Raw genomic sequence first — 7,636 nt, forward strand, 5'->3', positions numbered from 1 at the left:
GAAACAATCCATCAGATTCAGGAAAGGAGCTGTCCAGAAATACCAGTAGCTCAGTGAGAAGAACCACTGCCTGGGATGCAAGAGTTACTGGGTTCAAACTGTTGTATGGCAGTAATCCTGAATCACTGTGGGTCACAACCACAAATGTGCACAAACCTATGTATTCCTATAGATGAAGTTAGAATGCCCCTCTGTGCAGTGGGCTGGAGTTTGCACACTGCCTGTGACATGCTGCGTGCTACTGCACAGAACATGGTCTGTAGCCTCTCCTGGGCTTTACCTATCATATCCAGGGGAAATCCCTAAAGTGGAGTCTGATAGCACTGCCCTTCTCTGCCTGGTGGGTAGGTGGGTCTCTAGCCACCCTGGGTTCTATAGTGACACAATATCCAGTGAAAGGGGAAAAAAAATTCTTTATTAAAAATAATCTCAAGAAAGAATAGAAGAGTTGAACATCTGCAGCCTGATGAGGTCACGCTGAAGGAATGGTGTTCACATCTTGTTTTTGTCCATCCAGATGTCCAAGGGTTCAGCAGTAATTAAGCCCGTTCTCCCCGGAAGGTACTGCGCAGTTTTGGTTCCTACTTGCAGAAGGTCAAGTCTGTATCGGACATGTCTTGAAGATAATATTCATCAAACCTCTCGTTCTGGGAAACCGTGAAATTAGTCTTCCAGTCTCCAAAGATTCCTGAGATGTCAACGCTCTGAATCAGAAGTTAAGAAACAGGAACATCTTGACATTTTCCAGCATTCCCTGCTTGTTCAGTATCTTCACAGAGCTTGAGCTGGTGATTTCCATACTGGGAAATGTATTCTTTAAACCAGGGATGCCCAACCTGCATCCCTCCAACTGTTGCAAAACTACAACACCCAGCATGCCTGGAAAACCTACAGCTATTAGGACATTCTGGGACTTGTAGTTCTGCAATAGCTGTAGGGCCGCAGGTTGGGCATCCCTGCTTTAAACCAAGCACGAATAGAGTCATCTGATGAAGGGGAGGCTATCCACCCCGCTGCATTATAGGAGCTTAGTCAGACAACACGTTTACTGTAATATGATTTCAACTCTGAACTGTAATACAGGATGTAACTCAGGATCAGTACAGGATAAGTAATGTATGTACACAGTGACTGCACCAGCAGAATAGTGAGTGCAGCTCTGGAGTATAATACAGGATGTAACTAAGGATCAGTACAGGATAAGTAATGTATGTACACAGTGACTGCACCAGCAGAATAGTGAGTGCAGCTCTGGAGTATAATACAGGATGTAACTGAGGATCAGTACAGGATAAGTAATGTATGTACACAGTGACTGCACCAGCAGAATAGTGAGTGCAGCTCTGGAGTATAATACAGGATGTAACTGAGGATCAGTACAGGATAAGTAATGTATGTACACAGTGACTGCACCAGCAGAATAGTGAGTGCAGCTCTGGAGTATAATACAGGATGTAACTCAGGATCAGTACAGGATAAGTAATGTATGTACACAGTGACTGCACCACCAGAATAGTGAGTGCAGCTCTGGAGTATAATACAGGATGTAACTCAGGATCAGTACAGGATAAGAAATGTATGTACACAGTGACTTCACCAGCAGAATAGTGAGTGCAGCTCTGGAGTATAATACAGGATGTAACTCAGGATCAGTAAAGGATAAGTAATGTATGTACACAGTAACTGCACCAGCAGAATAGTGAGTGCAGCTCTGGGGTATAATACAGGATGTAACTCAGGATCAGTACAGGATAAGTAATGTGTGTACACAGTGACTGCACCAGCAGAATAGTGAGTGCAGCTCTGGAGTATAATACAGGATGTAACTCAGGATCAGTACAGGATAAGTAATGTATGTACACAGTGACTGCACCAGCAGAATAGTGAGTGCAGCTCTGGAGTATAATACAGGATGTCACTCAGGATCAGTACAGGATAAATAATGTATGTACACAGTGACTGCACCAGCAGAATAGTGAGTGCAGCTCTGGAGTATAATACAGGATGTAACTCAGGATCAGCACAGGATAAGTAATGTATGTACACAGTGACTGCACCAGCAGAATAGTGAGTGCAGCTCTGGAGTATAATACAGGATGTAACTCAGGATCAGTACAGGATAAGTAATGTATGTACACAGTGACTTCACCAGCAGAATAGTGAGTGCAGCTCTGGAGTATAATACAGGATGTAACTCAGGATCAGTACAGGATAAGTAATGTATGTACACAGTGACTGCACCAGCAGAATAGTGAGTGCAGCTCTGGAGTATAATACAGGATGTAACTCAGGATCAGTACAGGATAAGTAATGTATGTACACAGTGACTGCACCAGCAGAATAGTGAGTGCAGCTCTGGAGTATAATACAGGATGTAACTCAGGATCAGTACAGGATAAGTAATGTATGTACACAGTGACTGCACCAGCAGAATAGTGAGTGCAGCTCTGGAGTATAATACAGGATGTAACTCAGGATCTGTACAGGATAAGTAATGTATGTACACAGTGACTCCACCAGCAGAATAGTGAGTGCAGCTCTGGAGTATAATACAGGATGTAACTCAGGATCAGTACAGGATAAGTAATGTATGTACACGGTGACTGCACCAGCAGAATACTGAGTTCAGCTCTGGAGTATAATACAGAATGTAACTCAGAATCAGTACAGGATAAGTAATATAATGTATGTAGACAGCGACTGCACCAGCCGAATAGTGAGTGCAGCTCTGGAGTATAATACAGGATGTAACTCAGGATCAGTACAGGATAAGTAATGTATGTACACAGTGACTGCACCAGCAGAATAGTGAGTGCAGCTCTGGAGTATAATACAGGATGTAACTCAGGATCAGTACAGGATAAGTAATGTATGTACACAGTGACTGCACCAGCAGAATAGTGAGTGCAGCTCTGGAGTATAATACAGGATGTAACTGAGGATCAGTACAGGATAAGTAATGTATGTACACAGTGACTGCACCAGCAGAATAGTGAGTGCAGCTCTGGAGTATAATACAGGATGTAACTCAGGATCAGTACAGGATAAGTAATGTATGTACACAGTGACTGCACCAGCAGAATAGTGAGTGCAGCTCTGGAGTATAATACAGGATGTAACTCAGGATCTGTACAGGATAAGTAATGTATGTACACAGTGACTCCACCAGCAGAATAGTGAGTGCAGCTCTGGAGTATAATACAGGATGTAACTCAGGATCAGTACAGGATAAGTAATGTAATGTATATACACAGTGACTGCACCAGCAGAATAGTGAGTGCAGCTCTGGAGTATAATACAGGATATAACTCAGGATCAGTACAGGATAAGTAATGTATGTACACGGTGACTGCACCAGCAGAATACTGAGTTCAGCTCTGGAGTATAATACAGAATGTAACTCAGAATCAGTACAGGATAAGTAATATAATGTATGTAGACAGCGACTGCACCAGCCGAATAGTGAGTGCAGCTCTGGAGTATAATACAGGATATAGCTCAGGATCAGTACAGGATAAGTAATGTAATGTATGTACACAGTGACTCCACCAGCAGAATAGTGAGTGCAGCTCTGGAGTGTAATTGAGGATCAGCACAAATAATGTATTTACATATTCTATAACTTGCAGTATATAATTCTCTATAGATATAAATAATCCCACATATTGCACTTTGCTCTCTACCTTGTGTACTAAACCTCTCCAGCAATCATTTTGTATACCTTTATATACACAGACAGCCTTTCTGTGTCACATTGGTCACCAGGGACGGATTGGAAACTTAAAGTGGCCCTGGAAAAAAACCTAAAAGTGGATCCATGTTAAAGGCGGTTCCAAATTTACAGAAGGCTGGCTAACAGAAGTAAGCAGGGCCAGCAATACCGTAGGGCAGAACAAAATACTGCTGCCCGCGCCACAGTATGAAACTGTATCATTGTCCTGAGGATGGCAATACAGTTAAATTCAGGAGGGCACCTGCCCCGCCGACTAGATGCGTAAGTGCCTAATGTTCCTACATTAATTAGTGCTGAGTGCACCAGGTCATTATGTACCTGGCAGGTGACCACATAGAGGGCTTGAGTGGCCCTCTGGACATTGGCCCACCAGGAAATTTCCCTGTAGGGTCTATGGCCAGTCCGCCTTTTTTGGTCACTTCCTACTCTGCAATGACTAAATGACGTTGAATTGATGATGTTATTTTACCTCATAAACGGGGAGATGGAGTGATCCATGAACAGTGATGGCCAGTTCGCAGTGTTCGCCAGCGAACACATGCGATCTGCCATCTTAACTGACAAGTCCGGTGAGGCACAGGTAAGTCCTTACCTGTGCCTGTGCGCGAGCCGGTCTGAAATGAAATGCGGTCTCCGGGAGCAGGCAGTTCCGAGAACGGGACCGCATTTCATTTCAGACCGGCTCGCGCACATAACAGTGCTCCATAACAGTGCCATCCACAGATCCCCCATAACAGTGCCATCCACAGATCCCCCATAACAGTGTCATCCACAGATCCCCCATAACAGTGCCATCCACAGATCCCCCATAACAGTGGCATCCACAGATGCCTCCATAACAGTGTCATCCACAGATCCCCCATAATAGTGTCATCCACAGACCACCATTAGTTCAAAACCCACCAAAAGCACACCTTTTGGTTCAAAATATATTTTTCTTATTTTCCTCCTCAAAAACCTAGGTGCGTCTTATGGGCAGGTGTGTCTTATAGGGCGAAAAATACAGTAGTTAGCTCATATATATAATACAGATAGTTAGTGGGAGATAGTCAGTGTAGATCATATCCTGATATAGTGTAGCTGATAGGTTCCAGTGCAGGGTGTTAGGTAGTGTGATAGGAATTACTGTACTGTGCATTTTCTCCAGTCTCAGGAAACTTCTAGCAGCTTGAAAAATGTAGCAAAAAAGAGCCACGCCTGTATTGCACGTGCATTGCCGATTTTCGCACTCAATAAAATAATGACTGGAGATCACGAATTCTAGAATTTGCCAAAAATTCGCGAAATATCGCAAAAACTATTCAGCATGTACCTTAGACATGTTCACATCACATTGCTAATTTTCCGCGATCAAACATATAATAGATTCATTTGGAGAAATGTTAAAAAAAGTACCTGAGGGCATGCATGGACCCGAACACTCCAGGAAGGGCAACCGCTCAAATATGGCTCCTTTCTGGCTTTCCTCCGTGTCTCCTTTAGTCAGAATTAGATCCACAATCTTACTCATCCAAGTTGTGCCTGAGAGAAAGAAGATCATGATTTATCCATACAGTGTGTGCACACCATGGCGGTGTAATTCCTGCATGTATGAAAGATACCTGATACCGGATATGTAGATATCAGCAGATCATCTGATCTGGCCTGGAAACGCTCCACATTTTCCCAGTTTTCTGCAAAGGGCCCAAGAATAAGGCATGCCCTTCACCAGCTGTAATGGTGGGCGATCAATCATGGCGGAAGGAAGAGTGCAGGACATAGTGTCTGGGTTGAGATGATAAAGTTCCTGGAAGTGCCTTACCTGCTGTAAACCATGGAGACAAATTAAAGGGAACCTGTCACCTCCACCTCTGTATCCAACTGTTTGCATAGATACATAACTACAGCAGGAGCAGTAGATACAGTCCTGATGAAAAGTTTAAGACCACTTGGAAAATGGCAAAAATCCTATTTAGCATGGCTGGATCTTCACAAGGTTCCAAGTAGAGCTTCAACATGCAACAAGAAGAAATGGGAGTGAGACAAAACATTTTTTGAGCATTCAATTTAATGAAAACAACAAATAAACGGAGCTGTTTTTCAGCTGATCAAAAGTTTAGGACCACACCTCCAAAAAAAAAATAAACCCCCCCAAAACAGAAATCCAGCTTCCAAACATGAACTCAGTAATGAGTAGCTCCGCCGTTATTGTTTATCACTTCCAAAATTTGTTTCGGCATGCTTGATGCAAGCGTTTCAATGAGGTGAGTGGGAACATTTCTCCAAGTGGTGAAGATGGCCGCACGAAGGCCATCTACTGTCTGGAACTGCTGTCCATTTTTGTAAACTTCCCTTGCCATCCATCCCCAAAGGTTCTCATTTGGATTTAGATCAGGGGAACACGCAGGATGGGCCAAAAGAGTGATGTTATTCTCCTGGAAGAAGTCCAAGTCCAAACCCAGTCGTTACCACACAGGCGAGGGCCCTCAGTCACGAGGAATGCTCTCTGCAACATCTGGACATAGCCAGCGGCCGTTTGACGCCCCTGCACTTCCTGAAGCTCCATTGTTCCACTGAAGGAAAAAGCACCCCAGACCATTATGGCGCCCCCTCCACTGTGGCGCGTAGAAAACATCTCAGGTGGGATCTGCTTGTCATGGCAGTAACGGTGGAAACCATCAGGACCATCAAGGTTACATTTTTTCTCATCAGAGAATAAAACTTTCTTCCACCTTTGAATGTCCCATGTTTGGTGCTCTCTTGCAAAGTCCAAAAGAGCAGTTCTGTGGCGTTCAAGGAGACGAGGTCTTTGAAGACGTTTTTTGTTTTTGAAGCCCTTCAGTCTCAGATGCCGTCTGATGGTTATGGGGCTGCAGTCAGCACCAGTAAGGGTAATTTTTTTTATTTTTATTTAATATCTTTATTAGTATATAAAAAGATTACACAGAAAAAGAATTTGAGTAAACACTCAATATAGTTAATACCTTTTTTCCTTTTCCCTCCTCCTCCAACCCAACCCTCCTCTCCCCACCCCAGCCCTGTGATGCGTCCACCCTCCCCTCCCCCTCCTGACCCCCTTCAAAAAAAGGGAATTTAATATAAATTATTACAGTCGATCAGATCTTCCAGCCATCCCATATCTTAATCCACTTCTCGTCTACATCTCTAAATTTTTTATCTTATTGACTAAGTTTATCCAGGTGTTTAGCTCTGGAGTATGACGAGCAAACCAGCCCCGGCCGATCAAGATTCTAGCTAACAACAATATCCTCCCTAGAAAAATCTTTTGGTATTTATGGCTACTTATTATGGAGAGATCATTCAGCAAGAACAATTGTGGCTCAAAGGGGATTCGTATTTTAAGTTTGTAAATAAGAAAGTTATTGATGCTATTCCAATATTCTCTAAGTTCTGGACAAGTCCAGATCATATGGAGGTAATCCGCACCTAAGGTATCGCATCTAGGGCACTTAGATGTATCTCTTAGCCCACATTTGTTTAACCACATAGGGGTAACATATGATCTGTGACAGATACTAAACTGCACTAGAACATGGTTGAAATTATGGGATAGTGAACCTAGATTATTAAAAATATTCCCCCACCCTTCTAATTGTATATTTGGACAATCCAACTCCCAGGCCCTTTGTAATGGTGATTGTGTATCACAAAACCGTGCCTTAAGTAATAGTTTATATATATTTGAAATCTTGATTCTTAGGGGTGTCATCCCTGTCCAATCATTTAAAAAACAGGAACTATCTATATCCAGTATTGATTTATCATCCAAACTAGATAGTGCCGACCGCAGCTGCAGATACCTAAACCAAGAGAGGTTTTCTACATTATGTGATAACTCCGTGAACGACTTAATCTCTCTATCCTTGACTACTTGTGAAATGTAGAAAATCCTATTCTTTTGCC

This window comes from Bufo bufo, chromosome 7 (genome assembly GCF_905171765.1).
Source record: "Bufo bufo chromosome 7, aBufBuf1.1, whole genome shotgun sequence".
Taxonomy (NCBI): domain Eukaryota; kingdom Metazoa; phylum Chordata; class Amphibia; order Anura; family Bufonidae; genus Bufo; species Bufo bufo.